This window comes from Prinia subflava, chromosome 2 (assembly GCF_021018805.1).
Source record: "Prinia subflava isolate CZ2003 ecotype Zambia chromosome 2, Cam_Psub_1.2, whole genome shotgun sequence".
Classification (NCBI taxonomy): Eukaryota; Metazoa; Chordata; class Aves; order Passeriformes; family Cisticolidae; genus Prinia; species Prinia subflava.
Window position 1 is genome coordinate 67,110,713 of NC_086248.1, and position 24,734 is coordinate 67,135,446.

Sequence of the window (24,734 nt, forward strand, 5' to 3'; positions counted from 1 at the left end):
GGGACAAAACAGACTGTCACATGTAGACCCTGGTTCTGGAGGTCAGTTAGTACTCTGGCAGACTATCCAGTGAAAAATTTAATAGGAAGAAAGATTACATTTTAATTCCTCCAGATTTATTTTTGTTCAGTTTTTACCCTAACCAGGGAGTCCGGCAAGCAGCTGTGTTTTCAAAATTCACATTTTTATAGTGTGAAATTGCTTTACAGTCTTAAGGGAGGGGAAGGAGCTGTGGTTAGGTTTTAGCAGAAAGGTAACTTTTCAGACTTAACTTCTTTTAGCTAACTAAAACATGATAACCTTTCTTCCTGTACTGCCACATAAAAATATATGGTATGGCTCTGTCCCAGCTTCTGAGGTTAAGAGCTCCAACTCCAGCTCCCCTCTGAAATGTTGCTCTGTAAAAAAAAAATAATCCATATTTATTGGTTCTATGTCACTCAAACCTCAAATCTGCTCACTTAAAAATAAAAAAAAAAAATGTTTTTTCTAGCTGCTGGTGCTTAAACAGCACCTGGCTCACAAATCATCTCTCACAGGCTTCTGCTGTACCTTCGCTGTGCCTGTGAGGCATCTCAGTGGGACGGGATTATGGATGAGGCAGTCAGTGCCAGAAGGAACACAGCCTGTCTTTCACAGCCCTGAGAGGGTCTGCAGGGCTGGCAGTCTTATAAAACAGCTTTTTTTAGTCATGAGCTGAATGCGTTCAATCTGCTGGTCAGCTGAAACGTTCTGTGAGGCTGTGCCAAGTACCCCAAGAGCAGAGGTGAGCGGTGGTACATGTTCATCAGGTAGTAAATGGAAAAGGTCACTGTTCTCTCTTTAATGAGCTGGGCCACCTCCCTCACAACACCTCTGGCTTTCTCTCCAACACTCTCAGCAGAGACAGTGCAGTCATGTTACATGAACCACAAAGTCCTGCTGGAGGGAAGAAATGTCTCCATGGGTAGGTGATTTAAGTGTCACTGTTTACCTTTTTTTAAATGTGGTTTCATGAACTTATAAAGCCAAGTCATCTCAGAAGGCAGACCTCTCACAGCTCTCTAGTGCACCAGGAACGGCAAGGACCCCACAGGGCACCGTGGCTCCCAGGGAAGGAGCTGAGCCTGCGGCCACAGCCAAAAGCAGGATGTGCTGTCGAGGGAGCCACCAACCACCCGGCCTATCTGCAGGAAATGCTTGGGCCCAGCCGCGGGAGAGGCTGGGGAGGCACTAAAATATACACGGGGAATGCCAAGGCCGTGCTGGGTGCAGAACGGAGCACGGAGCAGCAAGGACAAAGGCTGGAGCAGGTTCCAGGTGCCAAGCTGGGACCACAAGCACAGCAGCACCTGTAGCTGGGCTGGGCTCAATTAAAAACAACAACAACAACAAAACGGTGGGGCTGTCTCATGTGATAATTGCTAATTAGCTCTTGTTTGCAGGACTTTGAGGGCTCGGTCAGAAGCAGGCAGGGAGCTCTGAACTGCTTTTACCAAGGTAAGCTCTGTGCTGATGTTTTAGCCCATGGCTCAGCCCAGGGCAGGGAGTGTGCAGTGAGGTCTCTGCTCTAGGGAGGGTGAGCAGGTTTTAAGGTCTTCTAGCTTTAGTTATAAGCTTTCATTGCAGTTAAATGGTTGCCCAAGCTTTGGTGGAAGCCTGTTTTCCTTTTCAATGTGTTTTATTTCTCTTTTGTTATTCTTTGAATGATTTCTTTTTCTTGTCTATGCTTTCTCCTAGAAGGTTTTACCTTCTAGATCTGCTTTGCCCCTTCAAGAATGTGGCAATTTCTCTCTCTCATCTATGTATGTGTGACTCTGCCTATAACTAATAATAAGGTTCAGTGTTTTGCCACACAAGGTTGTATTCCTTGCATTACAAATGTTCATAAATGCCCTATTCTGAACTGTTTGGATCTGTGCTCTCACTTAGCAGGCTGATAAGAAACTGTTTTGCTGAATAACTGCCCATATATTTTCAAGCAGTCCACTTCAGAGAGGAAAAAATTTGGCAGCTACTTAATTTGTTAAATCAATGTCAGTGCAATTACACCCTTAAATGGGTGAAATTCAGCGAATGGCTCCTTTCACTGAAGGGAGCCATATCTGCCTAGTATAGGCCATCAAAGTCATCACAAATAGTTTTTAAGTGTCAAAACCACGGTAAAGAATCCTTGTGTGACTACTAAATGGATTGTTGTCTTTCAGCTATAAGAACTAAACTGTCCCCTACACCTTTAGGAAGGAAAGTATCATTTATCAACCACTACATCCTCAGCATCTAAGAGTTTAAGATGGTTTCTGGTGCTTTAAGCACACGTTTGGCAAAATGCTGAACCAGGAAGGAGTTATTTCAGTTTTATTTTGAGGTTAAGAGGCACCTGAGCCTTTATCATGGGTCCTAGGAATACACATATATGTATATTGTTTCTAATTCACTTAAATCTCAGTAAACAGAGTTATGCTTACAACAACAAAAATCATTTTGGAAGCTATAGTAGAAGGCAAGAGAGACTAAGTAGGATAGTTCATGGCACGAAGGAAAAGATGATGCCTTCTGATTAGGATGAAGTATGTGGCTGTGAGGTGCATGGGAACAGCCTCCCGTTTAACCTCCCCAACAACACAAAGGAGAAGAGGTTGAGTTTCCACCGGCACTATGTGGAAATTAGAGGGAGGGCTTTTCAAAAGAGTGAGGAAATGAATGTCACAAAATGGATGATGACTACACTCCTTGTGGTTTTGTTTTATTATTGTCATAGCTCCAGGGAGCACAAGACCATTGACTTCAGCCTGACCTGAGCTATTGGTGGCTGTAATTTCTACCATCCCTTATTTTAGGAAGATTTACCAGAGCATCTTTTCTCTAAGTCACTGAACAGAAGTGACAGCACTTGTAAACAGATGATGATGGATTACCTGTGGGAATTACTTCTATATGTAATGCTGTTGAAGGGTAATATCTGCCAGGTAGCTGGCAGCTGCAGAAATCCAGTGAGAGCAGAGGGACTAAAGAAACTAACCTTCATTCCACTCTTCATGCCCTGCAACAGCTTGACTTTGGTGGACAGCTGTGCGACTAGTATAGAAACATGCTGTTTGCATTGCCCATACAGTGATATGCTTAAACTGCACATTTGCTGAAACAAGAGGCTGGGATGTAAGAAGAAGAAAAGGGGGACAGCTGTAGCTTTCTCTCACCCAGAGGTATCAGCACTGCACACTCACTCTGTTCCCTTCTGCAGCACTGACTGTATCTCCAAAGCTTTCTAGCAAATCCACTCCTCCAAAGCCATCTACATTTACCATTTCACAAAAGCATCTGCCAAGGTCTGATTAAAACCAGAACATGCTGCTTGTCAAGACCTAGTCTGGGATACTAAAGGATCAGGCTGGGAGAGCCAGAACACTCTCTGGAGATGGGTGCAGGTTTTCAGGGATGGAGCTGCATCCAGTTTCCACTTCTGCCAGCACTCACAGATGCTCTTCCCACCAACAGGCAATCCTTGCTTGTGCTGCCAACCACCTGGCTAGACAACACCTCAGCTGCTCCACTGACACCCCCTCACATAGCACCACACCCCCCATCCTGCCTGCCAGCCTTCTTTGGGACATGCTCAACAGCTTGAGTGTTGAGAACATACTTACCATGTTTTAAGACGAGAGTTCTTTAAAAATAGAAAGAAAACAGGTGTCTTTACTTTTTTTTCCCCCCAAATCTCTCTTCTAAATAAGCATGTTGAGTAAAGAACTGTGAAAATGATGCTCTCTTCTCCCCTTGCTTTCAACTCTAACAGACATCTTAAGAATTCAGTCTGGTCCAGAAAAGCTAGAAATAGCAAAGGTTTCTTTCCCACCTCACAAAAGTGCAGTCTTCTGCTTGCAACCAGCAAGATCATGCATCTGTTGCTTATCATCAGGTTTCATGGACTTAGGAACATTTCAGGCACCTCTTTTTATGAAATGCAGAATAGACATAGTGAGTTTTCTGTATCACTCACTTAAGATTTCAGACACACCTAGAGTAAGTCAACAAACAGCAGCTTTTGTTTAGTTATTTCTATGGAAGAGTACTTTTTTAATCTTCTGTATTGCGGGAAAAACCTGCTTTCATTGGAATATAGGAAGCATGCAACATTCTTCTAGTATTAAGATATGAAACATGCATATCTTGGCTTGGAGTTTGTTGAATCTGACCACAGGACTCATGCCTGGCAGTGTTTTGAGGTTGGGGTTGAGGTTTTTCTGTTCTCCTGTTTTTTTAAGTGGACACATTAGTAAAAAAGGGCCTAAAATCAGAGAGGACAGACTATGGTAATGTCTAGGAGCTGGTGAGTATCCATGTGAATAACTAGGTCTTTTCCAGTGCAATTCGTGGCCCTCCCCTTCTACCAGGGCTTGACAGAGTAATTAAGAGGCCGTGTTTCTGACTATCATGCCATGTGTGCTGTCTATGATTTCTGAACACAGCTACCTCTACCCTACCCCAAGAAAGACTGATTTGATGAAAAACACAGGTAATAGTGGGAGCATTTTGCGGAGGCAGGAATGCAGGAGTCTCATTTGGGATATGGCTGGCACTGAAGTATGAGTGAGGACCATACGAGTGGGCACACTGGTGCTTAGCCTGGCTCCACAGCTGAGGTGTGCTCTATGCTTCACAGCTGTGACATCCCTGGGGAGCTCTCCTGCCCTGAGACAGGCTCCAGAGGGGCACACCATGCTCTGCACCACAGCAGGAGCCTCTGCAGAGCTGGACAGCTCAGCAAAGCACAGCAAAGGTGTGCAGTGACAGAGCACTGGGTGTAAGAGCTCTGACCTGAGCTGCTGGGTTGTCTCTGTGTCATGCTCCCAAGTCTCTGCTGTGCTAGTAACTTTTTAGCCCAGGAGTCCTGCCCAGAGCCTCCCCAAAGCTGAGCAGTGCTGTGTTAGTGGGGCAGTTGAAGGGAATAACCCTACTCATAATTGAGATATGCAAAACCACGGGAATTTGGTCATAAAGGTGTTGACTGCTGCACCTCTAGAGGTACTGAATGTCTGTTATGATCACATCTTCTTGATGCCAGACTCAAGCCATCTGAGAATTTATGAATTTTTGAATATATCGATCAACATACATATAGACTAAATGGTGTTCTCATGACCCAGTTTCTGTAATGTTTCTAGTTGTGCTGGATATAGGAGTTTGAGGAAACTTATTCACAAGTTAATGACAAATGCAAGATACCACACAGTACAGTACAGCAAACTGAACAAGAGATTTCATCCGTGACCTCTATCATGCAGTATCCCTGAGCTCCTGAGTCTACATGTAGAGATTGAAATGCCAACCATGATATTTTCAGACAGATGTTTGCAAGTGTCCATCTTTACCTTTCTTGAGTACCTGTTCTACATTGTAAATGCTGCAAGAATTCCCTAAGGGTTCTCACTGGATAGAGCATTAGCTGATGGCCAAGCCTCTCTTCCCCTTATGTGAGTGTGAAAGAAGAGGTGCAGAGACAGCCTCCAAAAACGCATTAGGATCCCTGCGAGAAGGTCCTCCATGAACCTACTCAGATATATTATTTATTAATGTGCTCTGGAAAAATCTGCAAAGTATGTTTCATTTGTATCCAATCATGCTGAACACCATGGAAGTTGCAGAGTTTTATACTTGGTACAGGAGTAATGCCAGATTCAAAGCCAGGTTCAGGAGGCATTCAGCAAAACCAGCACAAAGCTTGTTTGTTGGATTAATTTTTCTCTCGGTGGAAAAGCGGATAAGGGTTCAGGATATTTAGCAGCATGCTAACTTTAGGGAAAATGATGCAGGAAAATCTAAAGGGGGTGATGACAAACAGTTCCTCTGAGCACTCTCCTTTGGCCTTGTTTATGTTTAGATCTCTGTCTCAAAACAATCTGTTTTATTGTGGCTGAGTGTTTCTCCTATTCCCATTCAAAACTTGAAACAGACCCTAAAAAAAAAAAAATAAAACCCCAGTCAATAGCCAATAACATGCAAAAAAAAAGGTGATATAGGACTCTGAGCACATTTTTGTGACTAGAAATTTTTTTCATTAGAAAGGAGATAGCATAGTGCAATATAGAATACATATCTGCTAGATGCATACTGTACACATATATATTCCTGCATGTAGTTTGGCATTTAAGTTTGGATCATTTTCAATGAATGACCTCATCATCTTGTCTAAGCTCGACCTCCCATGTATGCCTCACTGCTTCTTGGTATGTCTTAACATTTTCTTCATCACTGAAGCTCACAGTGCACACTAAAACATCCACTGCCAAGAGAAATAATGTTCCTCGTGGTGTTTTTAGTGATAGAATTGGGGGTTTAAGGCTCAAGTGCTAGTGCTGAACTCATTTACAGTTACTTTTGGCATTGCAAAATGTAGGGCTGTGCAGTCTCTTGAGAAAGTACCTGACAATTTAGGTATTGAAAAAACACTTTTCCACTCATTTTTATCAAACCTTCTATACAGGAAGGAGGCAGCCTGCAGAGAAAGTATTGCAAACTTATTTCAAAGGCAGGTTAAAGATGATTGAGAGGAGACATGCTAAAATCTGAGATGAATGATCTGTCCCAAAGCCAAAAGATTTTGAAGGAAAGAGCTTAACCAGTTGGAAGAAAACAACAGATGATTTTGTCAGCTTGAATCAAGCAGCAGAGTAAAACCCAGTTTCTTGGGGATTCATGAAAAGAGGTACTTCCAAAAAAAAAAAAAAAAAAAAAAAGAGTAAATAAGGATGCTACATCCAGATGGTCAAAATCACACAGTGAAAAACTGTCTTCAGCAGGTGGAGATTGCCAGCCTTTTTAAAAGTGGTAATGTCAACCCTCATCAGCCAAGGAACTACAGAACTGGGTAGGAGGCATCAGAAAAACATGGAAGCACCACATTTTCCCCAGTCACTCAGTAGATGTCATCTCCCACTGTCTCAGTGCTGAAAGGTGCTATTTTCAGAGTGAAACAGTAAAACTGAGCTGCTGACCTTCACATCCATTCAGGAGAGATTACTGCCAGTTTTGCATAACTAAAGTAGTGATTTCCACTCGGCTTTTTTTTTTTTTTTTTTTAACTGTTACATTTCCAGGAGGACAGAATGTCTTAGAAATTTCAAAAACAATAATACAGATATAAATGTTGGTACTGAAATCTCTGATTTGAAGAGGAAAATAGAGCTAGTTCAGAAGTTCTGGCTCCAACTCCTTCAGGCCCTCTGGAGAAAACCATATGTGGTTTTGTCACTGCTATGGGATGAAGTGTTAGGAGCCTCTGGCAGCCGAGGAGGGATTGCTGGCCTCAAAAGTTCCAGATGTTTACAGCTCTCCTGCCTTGTAAGGTAAAGGTCTAAGTAGAGCTCTTGATGACTGCCTTATCAGGTCTTTAGGTATTGGTTTTGTCAGCTCCAGCTCTGGGTGCTGGTTTAAATTCCAGGTGGAAACTTTTCCCTTCTGCACTGTCTCCTAAATCTCCCAGCTGGCCCTCTCTTCTACTAATGTTTTTTGCATCTACCTAGCGTTCCACACTTGTAATTCTGAGTCAATGGCAGCAAGACGTTATGCTTGCACTCATCTGCCCAGACTATTGATGTGAGGACTGAAGTACTCCGGGTGTGGGGTTTGGTGGGGTCTTGCTGCTCTTTTCATGGGCAAAGGTCACTTCCTGTCTTCTGTTCACGCCACAATAATTTGGGGAGCGGATGCCCAGCCCAGCTGAAGGAGACCAGTGGGTTAGGAGCTGTTTTTACAGATTGCTAAAATCCACGGACCAGCTGATTGACGTGAGAGCACTGACTAAATAGTAATGAACCTTCAGAAAGAAATCACCTTTCATTTTGGGATAAGTGAACCAATTTCCATCTCCCACATCTAGAATATTTTTCCAGATGGCCTTGAAAAATTGTCAAGCTCATCACAAATATACAGAAAAGAATAACTTACGAACATAGTTTTGGTAATTTTTTCTATTCAGAAATACCAATTAAAATCAGTTTGATTGTACAATGAGGCTGATTCGGTGCTCTAAGTGGAACATCTATATATTTTTGTCTTTAGGTATATTTTCTTTATTAGATAACTTGACTAAAATGATCAGCAGTTGAACAGTTAACAGAGTTCACTTTCTGTCATCTTAAGATTTCAGAGTCAGTACTGTAAAGGAATGAATAGGTCATATCAATTGAAAATTATTCTTTTGATTGTCTTTGGTCTCTTGAACATAAGATTACATCAGTCCTGTTTGATTCATGTCTTCAATGACTTCTTCACAGCCATGACCCTGAGGAATATAATTTTCTTTTAAATGGGATGTGAGAATTCAGAGCACTGGCTTGACACCAAATTTAGTAATGACATAAAATACTGTGTGAATGCAGCACAAGAAATTTAAGAATTCAACTGAACATGCCCTTCTTCCTCCCACCTTCTTTTCTCCCTATCATACTTAAGTTCAGGTTGGCATTTGTTCATACAGTAAGCTATCTCCTACTATCATCTCTCAACTCCTGCCTGTTTATTTCCATCTCTGTGAAATATTTATTGCTGTTTCTTACACTCTTTTATCCTGAGGCATATGGCTTTTGTTTGCATCGTTACAGAAATAAGTAGTAGGATGTGTTTGCACAAGCCTTACAGGCATGCTCGTGTTTGAGCTTCTCAGGTGTTAATTACAGCTGCTGGTGTTTTGTAAGCAAAGGTCTGTGTTTCTGGGCAAACAGAATGTTTTACAATACACAAAGCAAGAGAGAATGTGTCATTTTGGGACTGTTAACTCAGATGAGCAGTTTATTTCCCTGCAGTAATAAACGTATTTTGCATCTTTCTACTCTTTATGTGATCCACAATTCTGTACCTTTGCTTGTAATAAGGCATAGATACAAATTAGTCACTTGGCAGAAGCTTTGCCAGATTAAAATCTGTTTGCCTGTCCTTAAAGATGCTGTCAAACAATTTGTCACTTTTTAAAATTACAGAAGTATATAGTGGTCTTAACATCACAGTACTTGATTTATAGGTGGCATTTCCCCCCTGTGAAAGGTGTAGGAGATTAGTTTTGAGCCTTCCTCTTGCCTCAAACAATTTAAACTTGGATTTACCACTCCTCTGGAAGCTCCCCCATTCAGAGCCTGCTGGTCCCTGCCCCTGGGCCCAGGGATCTTTGAGTCTTATGCAAAGTGGAGCATCTGTAAAGAGGATCGGTGTGGGAATGTCATCGTGAGTGAGAGGGAGATGAGCCCTCATGTTCAGTGTTCTTTGTGCGCTGAACAGTCTGATAGGAATCACAAAACCTCCTTCCATGTCTGTCTGGCACTTGAGAACTCTGAGGAAGATATTGTCAGTCCACTTTTGTGGCAAGAAATTGGGGTTTTATTACAATCCATGCTAGACCCACAAACTTTGCATACTGACTTACTTCTCCCAAGAATACTGAGAGAATTATGTGTGTGGAATTGTATTTACAATTAAATAACTCTTCTGAGCTGCTTCTGGGCAAGCCTCACTGGTTATGTCTGCACTGTTTAATAACTGTGGCAGGAAGCAATGCAAGGTGCATCCTGTGCTGGTCTTCCTGGTGCCCAGACTCCTTCAGGGTTCTGCCCTGCACTGCTCAGGGTCTGCTGCACTCAGGTCTCAGGAGGCAACAGGTAGCTTTTGGGGAGAAATCTCAGTATTTCTATTGCTGCAGAGAGATGACTGCAATGAGGCAAACAGACTGCAGGAGGATTTTTTTCCCCGGCTTACATTAGTTGCTGCTTCTTTGAGCCATAGGGTGCTAATTGCTTGGGAAAAGAATAACAGACATGACTTACAATTTTTAGAAATAAGTACCTTTACTATGGTTTTGCTGGTCAAGAGGAGTAAAATACATGTGTTGAATAGCTGTCTCTAAAAATAATCAATGAACAGAAATGAAAATTAAGACTGGAGCAGGATATAAAGAAGTATTAAGAGGCAAACATGCATTATGTAAACATGTATTTAAAGTATAGTAAGCATACAATAAAAAGAATGCAAATATACATTAAAAAGAAACGTGTTATTTCTGTTTTCATATTGTCATTTAATCCTGAACCATATCTTCAAAAACAGATTTAAAAAACCTAATCTAATAACACTTCATAGAAAATTAGGCTCCTAAATCACTCAAATTTTGCAGAAAATAATATCCCCTTCAATTTTCTAATTAACTAGCTAACCATCTTAGAAAAGAACAGCATAGTTAAATAACAGCTTAAGTTAAAATCTTGGATAGTTTGTGATTTCTGGTAGGGAACAAGAAGGTTCCCTAGGAAGTGAGAACTATGATTAATATGCATGTATCTGCAAGAGAAAACATTTTAGACTTCTTTTGTTACATTTCAAGGAAAATGCTAGTTGGAAAATTATTGATTGGTTATCAGATTTTAAAGATGATTCTCTTAATGAGGACTCTCACTTAATCTCTTTTCCAAACCCATTTTCTGTGAAAATGAGAAGTTTGAATTCCAGAGGGCAGACTTGAATGGTGAAAGGTAAAGCTGCCTGCCTTGGTAAGAGATTGTTAAACCATATAAACAGGGTTCATATAAAAAGGATCTTAAACAACTGAAGAGTCATGGGCAGCAACAGCAGTGAGCAGAGCTGGAGGAAATACATGACCAGGGACAAAAGTCACAGGAATTTGGTTTGTTTAGCATAGAGAAAAGGTGACTTAGAAATACGGTAATAACAGTCCACAGAAATGCTACAGACCACCAGAAAAACAAAACTAAACAACAACAACAAAAGATTAAACACCTTTGCTGTCACCTCTGTGAATAAGATAAACAGTAATGATCTCAAACTGCATCAAGTGAGATGTAGATGAAACAACTCCAGTCAGAATAGCAAAGGACTGGAATTGTGTGTCTGGTGAATAATCTAGGGATTCTCAGGCTTCTGATCATTGTTGTCTAGATGCGTAATTGCTGTGCCTCTCCATCCTCCATAAAGTAATAGAAAATTGCTTTACATTTAAGGAGAGAAAAAAATTGCTTGAATGCTCCACCCTCACCACAGTAGCTTGGAAGGAGAGGTGTTTTACATGGTCAAAAACATGTACTTCTTTTGGAAAGTGTTTATGTATATGGTCTTGGCTGCAGAAGACAAGAGTCAGTGATATACAGCTATACCCATTGAATATAGGGATTTTTGTCACTGAAGGTAATGGCAGAAACCACAACCATAGCAGAGCCTTTTTCTATTATACCCTCCAGATTCCATAATTGGCTGGGCTTATTCCTGGAGTCAGTCCATACACATCCAAGTTTATTCAAAGCAGTGAAAACTTGTCCTAGCTCTGTAATTACAGCCCCTTAGCCTTTCATGTTAGTCTATAGGAGATAGGGTTTTAGGTAATAAGATGGTTATCTGTTCAGCAAAGTGTGTACACGTGTCTTTTGGAATTCATTTAGCTCTTGATACCTGGCCATACTGAGGTGAGAGCCTTGCTGAATCACAACTGCAATGCTGTTGGGCTTTGCTGGTTCATAGTTTTGGTGCTGGGAAGCACATGCTCCCTGGCAAAACTTGAATACCTCCTAATACCAGGTTTTCACTTATACCTTTTGCTGTTCAAGTTATTAACATAGATTCAGTCACTTCCTCATACTGTTGTGCTCTCTGGGGTTTTAAATTTGAGGCTTCATTAGGATCAGAAACTCCACAATAGGGGCAGGAGGACACTTACCAACTCAGATCTTGGCCACTGCAAGATGTGTATCTCCCAAATGCTGTGCCTGTAAGATGTGACCAGGAAAGATCAACAGCATTATGTACAAGAGCTCTGACCAGGGTTAAAGACAGTCATCAGGCCATGAGGTGAGGAAACTACTCCACCTGAACATTTCACTAGGACTGCTGAGTGCTGAAGGGACCCTGGGTGCTCATATGGAGCCTCAGCCCACACCAATCCACTTAGGGCAGAGTCCTGCTTGCCCTACGACTAAATGTAAAAGTTTAAAAATCAGTATTTTGTTTCAACAGAATAAATTTCTGGTCTTCTTTCCAACAGTTCCTTTCCTTTACTAATTTCAAAGGGACAAAAATGGATTTAGCTCCACAGTTAATTCCTCCTCCCAAGTTCAGCTTAAGTTGTGATCAGAGAAAGACAGAGAAATGAAAATGACCAAAACTGAGATAGAAAATAAGTGCCAGGAGCTGTTTAAGCTGAATGAATAGGGCTAGGCAGAGCAGCTTACAGAACTGAGAATGTTTAGGAACAGCTGATGCTGTAGAATGTGAAAGAGACACAACTCAGAGGTAGCACCAGATATTAGGTCTGAGAGACTGGCAGGGTGGCTAAATGCATGAAGAAGAAAATAGGAAAAGAACGTATAGAGGATGACTGAGTAATTTTTCTACTATATTTATATTTCTACTGTATTTATTAACAGCTGAAAATCTATTAAGTGCAAGGGAGATGGGCTGCAACATTAGCTTGGACAGGAGACTGAAGTGAATCTATAAGACCACAAACCTGTTTGTGATCATAGCTCACACTGGCCAGAAATGAGGAGTGGAGGCAGGAAACAAGATAGTGGCCACAGAAAGCTGGGGAAGACAGAGGAGGGAGAAGAAGGAGCCAAAGCCGGTTCTGAGAGCTGGAGAGTGCCTGGCTCCTGGCAGTCAGCAGTGTGCACAGCATCTGGCTGGTCACTGAGAAGATCTGCACCCAGCATCGGATTAAGGAAATGGGCACATAAAAACTTGACAACAACCTGCCTCTCCTGTAAGCAGGAACCTAGGCTCTCCAAACTCTTAAAGGAATGTTTAGTGTTTCTAAATCACTTCCAACCCCCACAGGAAAGGCCCTGTGTCAAAGCGGAGTATTGCAGTTTGATCTGCATCACTAATGTACAAGATGAGTTTTGCTTATTACCTCTTAATTTATTCATTCTTCCTATGTTTGAAAACCACTTCCATGATAGGTATATCTGTAATATCAAAACCCCAAAGGAATTGTAGTCCTTCTGAACTGTCAGTTCTTCAATCAGCTAGATTATATTCAACTAAATATGAATTATCTTAAAGAAAGAATTGATATACTAAAAGGTGATAAACAAGCTACTTTTCTGTAGTAGAAAGGGAGTTAAAATGCAATGCATAATATTTGTATTTCCATAATGTGTATATCTGCTTTGCATCCAAAACACTAACCCTGCAACTTAAGTCAGAAAAATTCATCCAGTCATTAAGCTACTTTAATGTGATACACAGATGACATAAAACACTAGTTTCTCTTTTGCTCCTATTAATAATAATGGTAAGAAGTAAGAAAAACCTGTAGGAAAAACTAAAAACTGAGCAATGTTAAACCATGACAGCAAGGTAAGTTATTCAGTAAGCTAGTTGTAATTCATACAGAAAGACAATATTGATTTTTATGAAAAGGCTGAAATGACAAGATATAGAGCAGCCTTTTGTCAGATAGGCTTTGGGAGTTAACTACTTCAACCACATTCAGAAACAAAAACCGCACTTCTAAAAAGAAAAGTATATTAATAACTAAACAGAATGACCATGACACATTTATCTTAGTAATAAAACTTCTTTCATGGAAATGACAAAAAAAGAGAACATTTATGGTGGGCAGAATGATCCATTTGAATAAGATAATAGATGCAAATTTTGGTTTAACTTCTGGTTTTTTCCATGGGAAAATCAATGAACTATGATGTATAGTAGATTAGCTAATTATGTAAGATGTCAAACCCCATAAAGGATGTAAGATTTGATTTTACAAATCAGTTCTGCCTGTGAGAAGTTATGCAACAGTAAGTACTAGTGATTAAAATGTCAGCATGAGGGACTGCTTCAGATTCTACCACTCTAATAACAGAACGTAATAATTACATGCTTGGAAAGCCCACATAATAACAAATAGGAATTTCAAATTATTTTAAAGAGTGATTGTAACTGAAAATTTAAGAAATAAGCACTAAGTTACAGGAAGGTGGTCTCCACATGGGGCCCTTTTTTAATCAGTACATACTCTGCAGCTACCTTTGCAGCACGTTTGCCACTCTGCCTCCAGAGAGCCTGTGTTTGGGGACTCTGTCAAATTTTCTGTGTCTGGCTTTTGCAAAAACTGCACATGTTCTGAACATGATGCATTTGCAATTTCTTAAAATAATCTTCAGTCTTCAGTTATTTGCATTCTTCAATTGCCAGCCAGCCAAATCCCAACAGGACTTGACAGTTTCAATGACAGCAGTTTCTTCGCACTTTCTATGGCATAACAAAACACTGCAGAATTCCTGTAGGCTTTACTTTACCTCTTAATGTACCTCTTGCTTTTAATATCAGATCCAATCCTTTCCTCCTGATAAGTCTTGTATTACTACTTTCAAGTGTGCAAGGAATGTATTGCATCACCAGCTCAAAAGTGAACTTTGCAGTGGCAGTTTAGGTTTATTTGATAGTCAGTGTTTCTTTAAAAGATAAAGTGACATTATGTTTATTTCATATTTACCAAAGTGAAGACTGTTGGAAAATAGTGGCAATGGAAAGTTTTGAGGGCTCTGAATTTGGAAATTTTCCTATTGTAACTTTCTTTTTCATTCTTCTCCCATTTAGCATCTCCTTCCTTTTGCTTTCATTCAACTAGCACCATATCTGCTTGCAAGAATACAGCTCATCCCCTTTTGTTGTTATTATGGCTGTGTTCTGCACACTTCAAGACTTCTAATATTTTCTCAAAAAACTTTTCTTTGAAGCACTGCAGCCCCTGAAGCAACTTCTTTAAAAATTCCTTCCAGCTGGATGCACTGCCGAAGCAGGTATGGCATTACTCCTTTCAGCATGGAGACTGCCACAAAGCATGCTCGGAGTGCAAACATCTGTCAGCCTCTCTGGAGCAAGGAACTGAGCTGTGGACAGTGAGTTCAGTGCCTCATCTCAACTTCTCACCACAGACATCCCCACAGCATTAACACGTTTGCATATGCACTCAGTAAAGGACAGTCAGGGTTTAACTTTGGAGACACTGGACAAACTCTGAGAATCCTCACCTTGCTATCATCAGCTGATCTTTCCTCTAAGTTAGCGTGCAGTGCTGCATGAGGGATTAGATTTCTACTTACTGTAGAAATCACACTATGAGTAATTTCCCTTGAAAAACATAAGACAATGATGTAAATGTTATAAAATGTTTCACAGTCACCCTGCCAAACTTCTTTGGAATCTTCCAGCCCTGCTTTAATATACAAGCTTCTTGAGCTGTGCAGAAAAACAGCACGTGGGGTACTCATGTGCCTTCACCATTCCCCATTTAATAACTCCCACCATTAGGCAATGTTATCCTAAGTCTTCTGAAACTATATTCATTTTCTGGCTTCTCAGAATTTTCCCAGCTGTGAAACTTCTGTAGAATTACTATCCTCACCCTCTTCTAGCTTTGGTTTCTTTTTTACATTCCATCTGTTCAATGGAAGAGACCTTTAAAACAGAGCCAGGGGGTGAGAAGTAGGAGCATCCCAGTGGAAGGAACATCCATGCAGTTAAGATACAGCAAATATGCGTGACTGTCTTCAGGTGAGCTGTGGCTCTCCCCCAACAGCAAATCATAGGTAAATGGGTTTAGACTTCCATGTCCACAAGCTTAGAGAAGTTGAAATGTCTCAGCTATAGTATAGGATGAGGTGCAGTTACATGAACTTCAGCTCCTTATTGGTATTAGAAAATTTGATTGGCAACTAATAGGTAATAAGAGTCTTCATCATATACTCCCTTAAGGATTCAGAGGATGCATCTGAAAAGCCTTTGCAAAAAATAGAAAGTACAGTGAGTTGCAAAAGGGAAATGGAAGAGAAAGTATCCTCTGTAATAAGAGATGAATGTTTGTCATTAGTTTAATGAAGGGGCCACAGAAACCTCCTGCAGCCCCCCATTAGTCTAACAGTTAGTCCATTGTATACATATACAATACACAGTCACTTGTCCTTGTGAGGGATCATGTCTGGGGTAAGTCCAAAGGCTAAAAATGAAGCCATTTCTACAGTTCTGAAGCTTAGACCTAAAGCATCAGGAATTTAAAAAACAAAACAAACTTTTGACTGCCCTGTTTTTCTAAAACTGCATCTCATCCCTACAACAAACATTCTTCTTTGGTTTTGTCTGAGAGCTTGGTCTAATCATGACTTATTTCCACCTAATATTTATGTTTCCGATTACAAGGAGAAGAATTTTCAAGACATCAGTGTTCACCTTTGCACCTACTTCCCCTGGCTTGAACAAACATACCACATTTATGTGTTAGAGAAGACAGACATTTTGGTTATTTGTGTGAGCAGTACATGGAGTTATGCAGGGTGGGAAAATTTTAGCTTTCTATCTTGAGAACAGTTAGAGGTACAAGGCTGTCATTTGGAAGGGGAGCTCAAATGAAGATAAAAGGTGCAGTTTATTGTCTAACTGCTATAGAATCTACAAATGTATGCCTATGATAGAACACTCAAGTCAAAAACAATTAAAGTAACTATTAAAATGTAATTTTGGGGAAAGATTTTACTCTTACAGAGACAAAGAAGCCAATCAAATCTTTGAATTCAATGGGAGAATCACACTTTTGATCCTGTACCATAATTTCTTCCACAGCATTTCATGCATTTCATACACGTGCAGCTCAGTGTTGTAGTTTTTTCCTGACCTGGGATCAGACACAGATGATTGCAGCAAGAATAATTCTTCATCACGTTGGCTTGGCACAAGGAACACAGGCTGAAATCCAGAAAAGTGGAGATGCAGCTGGTGCAATGTGCAGATTTTGGAGCAATAGCCTTGTCCTGCCACCCTTTTCTGGTTATCTGTCCTGAAGGAAAGAGGAATTTACATACTGCAAAATCTCCATATGTATTTGGGGGTTTCCATTATGCAATTCAGGGTGAGATTTCCTGCCCAGATGCACATCTGTCATCTCCCATCCTTCAGCTAACACAAGACTACAAATGTAAGAGGTCTGTAACTCATCTGAGGGTGTAAGCAGGGACTGTCACAGTCTTTGAAACAACCTGCTTTCCATGGATAAATATCATGAAATTAAAAAGCAAGGCTGAGGAGAAGGCAAAATTATCTTTCTTTTACAGTAAATTAACATTTTTCATGAAGTTACAAACATAGGCTTTTTGATTTATGCTGTGAATATGAAAAAGCAGCATTTAAGCAGATCTTCAAAAGACACAGTGTACTGTTCTTAAAAATGCAAACAACATATGGTCGAGCCTGCTTGTGTTAATTGGAGATAAAAAGAATGCAAAAAAAAAAGGTGACATCTTTTGAAAGAGCCTCCCATTAGGGCAATAGGAGCTGCCTTTACAAGGTGTGATGTTGGAGTCTGGCTTAGCTCAATCAGCAGCATACGCGCAGTCTCACTGAAACTGCTAAGGCTGCTGCAGGGACAGGGAAGGAAAACATAGTGCCAACAAAATACCAGCAGCAACAACAGAGGATTTTTTTTATTTCATCAAGCAACAGAAATCAGACCAGTTGATCATAATTGTTACTGTTTTTTTAAACTGAAGTCTCTAAATCAGGAGATTACTCTGCTGAAGGCCCAGTATAATGAGAATACATGCTTTCTTTTTCCACAAGAATTGGAAGTGGTATGATCTAAGACTGACAACTCCAGCATCTGGGAGTGCTTAAAGCAATTCATAGTTTTGCTCCAGTCATGTGGCTCTGGACAAAGACTGAACAAAAATCAGATTGGTTCAGAGGAAGTCCCAATGTTGAATAGGACTCAATAAACTGAGCAAGGAGACTTTGATTTATTTGCCTTTATTCATTATAAATGAATTACATTCTTTCTCCTCTTGCAAATGCTTGGCTGCTATTTTTGTGTAAACATTCATGACTATGTTAATTGCATTGTATCTTTTTATATTCATTTTATAGATTTTATTGCTCTACTTTAGAGGTCCTAAATATTTGATTTATGTAGTATAGTTTTTCAACAGGCATTTTCGTAAGGATTATCTTGCAGATGTACTTTGTATGGTTTCAAAAGAAATGCATACCACATTCCAGAAGTACTGTTGCCAAAGAATCTAATTTAAATGTGGAAATACTTTATGATATGCAGATCTACTTTCTGCTTTGCATATTTCACATTTTAACAACATGAAACTACAAGAATAGCAAGAATTAATTACTTGAGAGTTACCTTTACTGAATTAACAAAATTAATAAACTCCATATTTCCCACAGTTATTCTGCAAGCTGATACTGAATAAAACTCCTAATCTGACTGTAGAGAATCAAAACAGAACTTTACATACAACTTCAAAACTTCCAGGTTTATATGTCTGTGTGTCAAGGAACGGATGGGAACCCAAGATTCTATATGTAACCATCTGGGAAATGAGTCAAAAAACTAAGTTAGAAAAAGAAACCTCTGAGCTGTTGCAATAAGCTGCCTGAACCAGTCTAAGTCAGCATTTTGCAGCTCTAGGTACCTCTTTTATATATATGTGTGCATACTTGTATAAGGGATAGTGTTTTCATCTTCGGTGCTCCAATGTTTACCCTCATGTGAAGGGGGAATTATCAGATACTGACATGTAATTGGTATGTTAATCTGTTGGCTTACTGTTTTTAAATTTTGACTCTCTGTTTCAGTTCTCAGCCGTGCCTCACCCCTCTGCAGTCAAAACCCTGCTGATAGAACTGAGTGCAAACAGCAAATGCAAACAGTTCTGAGGGACAAGCCCTGTGCTGTGGCTCAGGAGGGAAGCCTGTACCCGCTGAAATATGATGTGCTTCTGGTTTGGAGTTGGGAACAGCAAGACATGGGCAGCCAAAGGAGGAGCTCAGGCAGTTTAACACGACACATGCACTGAATGGCCACCTCTCTTGTATGTTAGAAGATGGATTAGCCTGATTCACAGGATTTACAATAAACTCCATCTTCTGTGTAAGTCCTTTTTTGCACACAGTTTTTTCCAAAATTTGATGTGACATATGTAATGACATCCCTGTGGCTGATTATACAAAAGCAACCAACGCATAACTCTATTTTTGGTTAATACCACTTTCCCAAGTGAGGGATCCATGCTGCAGAGCTTGACATTAGATGACTTCTTGATACGTGAACAAACAGTTTTTCTGAAATACTTTGATTATATCCAATCTGTCTATGAATAATTCAGTAAAATAACTTTCAGTTTGTGACTTTTTTCATATATAAGTTCTGAGATGAGCTGAAAAAAAACCAGGGCCAAATTTACTGAGGGATTTACCCCCTGTTCAAACAGCTGTCTTGAAAAATCGTACATAGGGTCTGAGATTGCTAAGCACTAAAGGCATATGAGCTGCTCTTTTTTTACCCCACTAGGAAAGAATTTCCTCCTTCTCCTCTGTAAGTACAAATTACACCTCCACCTTGCACACCACACTGGGTGTAAGATCTTTGTCTTCACCTTTGGTGGACCACTCTTTTCCAGTCCCTCAGATGAACTTGCTTCCCACTTCTTTTTTTTTAACTTCCTGTGGCTTTTCACTTTCCTTCTCCTTACACTCCCTGCCCCTAACCTCAAAACCCTAAAACCAAACAAGTTGGAGAGTCACCTCACACTGTGACAAAGAGAGACCTTGTTTTCAGGTCTGCTTTATTTTATAAGACCACAGTGGTGGCACTACTCTTAGTCTAATATCAGGAGTTAGAATATTAATTTTAGTAGTAGATAATTAATTTAGGAGTCGTTTTAGACATCTGGATTGAGGTTCCATACAGACTAGACTAGGTAGCTGCTTCATCTTCCCACAGTGTTCCCAGCTCCAACACCAACACACCTCTTGGTGTATTAGCTGACTTCTCCCTGAAGCTTTTTCCTATGCCACAGAATGTGGTGCTCTCCGGGAAGTGGTAAAATGTCTCACAAATCTGCTGAGGTAAATCAGATGGCTCCCTGCCCACTCTGGCTAGTCCTGCAGAGAGCCCCGTGCTGTCACTGCCGCTCTCTGGTGTTGCATTGCTGTAGCACTGATGGGGTTGCATGCATGCACCAACTATTTTGAAGGTATCTGTGATTCTAACATATTTTGCATTTCCTGGATTTAGACATTCCTAACTATGTACTTTAATTGGTGCCTAATTAGCACCAGTACTGTGTTTTCCCCATTTGACTGTCTCCATCTTTACATGTCTAAATCTGTCCAGTCCATCATATGGTGTTTCTCTGTTAACTGTCTAAACAAATGTAGCTTTTAATGGGTCTGTTGTGTGAAAAGTCATGTTTACACATTAAAACTTCTGCCTTTTTATTAGTAGTTTCTGCAGACAAATGCAGGAATTAGACTGCTATTTGAAATTTAATACAAAGAGGAACAAATCAATGCAAAGGAAACACAGCTGGGGTGCTCTGAGTGGATATTTATGAGAGGAAAGGATTGATCATCAAGACTATATATTATACAACATCCTCCTTTATTTCTAGCTTTGACTGCCCCTTCTGAATGATATGCATGCTGATTAAAAAGGAAAGCAGTCTGGCTGAATTTTCTTGTTACCCATTTTCTGAGAAAATTAACCAAACAAATAAATAAAAACAATGGTCTCAGGACTTAAGATGGCCCTGTAAGTAGCACTTTGCTGGAGATAGCCAGCCATGCCAAGGGACTAATACATTAATTATTAACTAAAATTAAGAAATTCCTTGTGACAAATCCATCATACTCCAAGTGATACAGATAGAACAGGCAAAGGTAATTCCAAGTACCATTCCAATTATAAATTTCTCTTCCGCAGGGACCCTGCTCCATCAGTGTCACTGAGTTGTATCCATCTGGCACAGAAGCTCATTTCCCGGTCTTCAGATATTTACTTTCATATTTTTCACAGGCATATATATTCCTGAACCTTCCACAAAGGATGGAAATTAATACCACCAGCAGAGAGCTGCAATTCCAGTTCAGCCAAGGCAGATGAAACTTGAAAGAATTCTGTATGTATGAAATGGAAGAGTATGGTGCACTCTTATTTCATCTTCATCAAATTATCAACTGTTGCTGAACAAAGCAAAATAACGCTCGCATAGTTGCCATCAATTACTCTGTTTTACTCTGAATCCTTTCTGAATTGCAGAGTGCTGGGGGAATTGAAATCTGATATCTTTCATTGGTGCTTCCCAGATGACAAACATTATGTCATCCTGTTATACCAGTGAACCTTTACTCAGTGAAGCCTTATATCTGGATTTCTTCTATCCTTACTGTCTTATGAAAATTAGGACCCAGTCTGTATCTTCTTTCTAGTTATTTATACCTTTGCAAACTGTCAACTCTGAGATATAACAGCTGAGAAATTTTGCTTAATGAGAATTTATTTCAAGAATTTACTTAAAAAATAATAATTTTTAAAAAGTGTTCAGATGTTCCTAGGAATAAGAAAAATGTGTTTTGCCTAGCAGATCTGACCAGCCACTAGGTAACCCATCCTGATCTGGCCAAATGAGTCTCTCTGCAAAGATCTGCCAGACACACAACCTCCTTGCACCCTGTACCTCACTTGTTGAACTTGTTTCTGAATCCATGCATTTGGAATTAGGATTCAGTGCAGGAATATCTAGCACAGTACAAATTGGACTCACTTGGAAATTTTAGGCAGCTATGCTCTCTGTTCCTTTGCACAGAGGAGCATCCTTTTGCAGCCCTGGGGAAAGTGCCTCTGTGCTCACCATGTCCTCCTGCTGGAACTATTGCAGCCAGGAGGGGGATCCAGTGTGAGCAAAAGCTGGACCTAGTCTGGATGAGGTCATGGAAGAAAACAGATTTGGACAAAGATTTTGGAGCAGAGACTAGATCTAGAAGGGGAGGAAAAATAGCGACACAAGGTCAGGGCAAGCAGAGGATGATGACTGCTGCAGTGAATACCACTCTGAAAATGACTGATTTTGTGTCTGCTAGCACCAGGGCACTCCTGCATGATGTCAGGAGCATTACTTGAACTACAGGTGGCCACCGAGCACTCTTTTTACACTTGGTGTTAGGTTTGAGAGCCTGGGGTCTGATTTGTATGAGTAGTTGGCATTCACAGCTGCGTCTGAAGTCAAAGGGAGCTATGCTTCAAACGTACAAAGCACTGCACCATGCTAACTATTTCACCAAGGCAAGCCACAGTCATCTCAAGGCTGGCAACCAAAATTAATGGGCACATTTAACCTTAATCTCTCTGTCTCATTCCCCAATAAGTAAAATGTTGATGTTCCCTACATCTCATGAATGTAATTCATAAGCATTCATTATACGTTCAAGGTACTGTAACGATGAATGCTGCAGAAAAGCCTGCTACAATGTCAATAATTCCACGTTACAAGCAGGATTAAACAGCTTTAAACAAAGCCTGAGGACATATGCTGAACAAAGAGATTTAACATAAACCAAAAGGCTGCACAGTGTCTGTCCCATGCACTGTACAAGGCAGTGGTCCTCCAAGCAAATCAGCATCATCACACAGTTAAAGGCTAAATTGTAAGTCATACCCTCTACAAGTCAAAACAAGCTTGTTCAAAAACTCTTACCTTTGGCCTAAGTGTCAATACTTGGCTTTTAAACCATAATATTTCTTACATGTGGGGCTTGTGTTTTGAATTCTTTGGGGGCTTTTGTATGAACAGAACATAATAATTTAAGGAGATCTATAGATATCTATATATAGATAGAGATATAGATATAAACTGCTTTACACTGTGTGCATGCAAAATCATACTTGTTTTGTTAAAGCAGGGGAAAAACAAAAATAGGAAAACAGTTGCATCGTATCAAGCTATAGCACAAAGTAAATAGTATTTCTTTTCCTGCACATTGCCCTAGCTAGGACATGTAATAATAGGTGTGATAGTTCACATATATGAAAGTAAATAATTTTACAGCTAATTTACATGCTCAATCATACGTTTCACGGGGTTTTTTATCTGTTGATGCTTAGAAATATGGCAAGAACTCTCCACAATACAGCCTTCCCACTTAAATTTTGCTCCATTGATTGGTCTCTTTTTCCATCTTTTTTTTAATCTCTGCCTAGAGATCAAAGACATTCTTTGCAACCAGAAAAATAAAGATTTATTGATTCATCTTACAGGTGTTGTCTGTCTTCTCATCAAAGCATCCATTTTCCTCAAACATTCAGTGTAAGAGCCTATCTGCTTCTCATCTGCAACAGCAACTAGCAATATTAACTAAATCTGCAATGTTGTCATCCAAGCAAGACAGCAGATACTGAAGTGTTCAAAAGAATATAAAACATAAAAATATTCATAGAGGCAGAGCATGGTAAGTAAGGCCCCAGTACTTCCTAAGCATTTCAAAGAAATATTCATGAGAATTAAGAACTGGTAGTTTAACCATGCAAAAAAGGTATGACTTTATCTGGTGAAAGGCATTGGCTATTTCTGTTTTAAGTGAACTGGAACCCTAAAGTTTTAGCCCAAAGTGGGCTTATCTTTTGTATCTTGTTACTTTCTCTTTTCAGAAATGATATGTCATACCTCACCTTGCCTTTGGTACAGGTTTTTGTGTAAGATTGTGGAGCACCTGTGCATTGCTTGTAGAACTGTGTAACTAAACCCAGGAGATTCCTCTCCAAACTAAGAACGTCTCTTTTTTTCAAAAAGTATATGAGTATTTTATATAAAGGAATGCAATGGAATGGTTCTTTATTATTAGACTCTGTGCTCTTATCCACACCAGCAAGATTAATTTCCATATTTTACCTTTTGCTGCTGGTTGCCAACAAAATAATCAGAGTCAGTAGCATAGGCAGCATTTACCCAAGCCTTTCAGGGCAAGTGGCAAAAACATCTGAATGCAGTCTCCTGAGCAAAATTTCCAGCTGCAAGTGTGAAAAGATCATGAGTCTGGTTCTCTATACTGAGGACTACTTTTTAGTTTTAAAAAAACTTTTTTTTTTTTTAAGCTTTAAAAATGTGATTACATTTTAATTTCTTACCTGGTGAGTTACACTTGGCTTCTGATTTCCAATTTTTCTTAAAAACCACAGCGTATAGAATTTTCTGTTTGTTAGAAATGCAGAGTCTCATATGACACCATGAGCAGGATCTTGGGAAATCCCCAATTCCAGCCAGGTCCATAAAACAAAATGGTGAACCAGCATTACCACCCCAAGCTCTTCTCCCTCCACTGCTGCGCTGGCAACGCAGCCGCATGGGGGAATGAAATATATTTCTACATCAGACAATGCCCAAGAACAAGAATAGCTCCAAATAAGCCATCAGGACACATGGGGGACATATGTTGTAAAAAGAGGATGAAGCTATTATACAGCTCAGCGCTGAGGGTGTGCCATTCACCCGGCAGTCACATCATTGGAAGTGGCTGTCTAGGAAAAATAGCATGATCGAGTAATTAGAGTCTGTATCATAAGCCAAAAGTACAAAGGGGTCAAATTAAGGTTGTATGTGCAATCTTAATTTTTGTAATTCTGTACTTGTCTAAAGCCTTGTCCCCAGCAGACAGCAGCTCCGCTAAAATACCCCAAGCAAAGCTGCAAGGAGAAGAGCGGTCCCTTTCGTTCCCCAGAACGATGTGACACGCCTGTAAAGGCAGCGGACCTGAACGCCGTCAGACTTTGCTCCGCACCCGCCATGTGCGAGCCCCGGGGCAGGTGCGCGGTGCCCGCGGGGCCGGGCGGCGCCGGCGCCTGCAGGGGTCGCTGGCGCGGAGGCGGCGGCGCACGGCGGGGCCGGGGGCCGGGGCGGGCCGGGGCGGGCCGGGGCGGG

At 40.4% G+C, this 24,734-nt stretch overlaps 1 long non-coding RNA gene across 1 annotated transcript; it reads left to right on the top strand.

Moving 5' to 3' along the window:
* The first annotated feature begins 1,423 nt into the window (after positions 1-1,423).
* Positions 1,424-23,258, top strand: LOC134547761 (uncharacterized). Its single transcript, XR_010079595.1, has 4 exons — positions 1,424-1,479; positions 18,619-18,913; positions 20,747-20,942; positions 23,078-23,258. It is a non-coding gene; the product is annotated as an uncharacterized LOC134547761 (long non-coding RNA).
* The last annotated feature ends 1,476 nt before the right edge of the window (positions 23,259-24,734 follow it).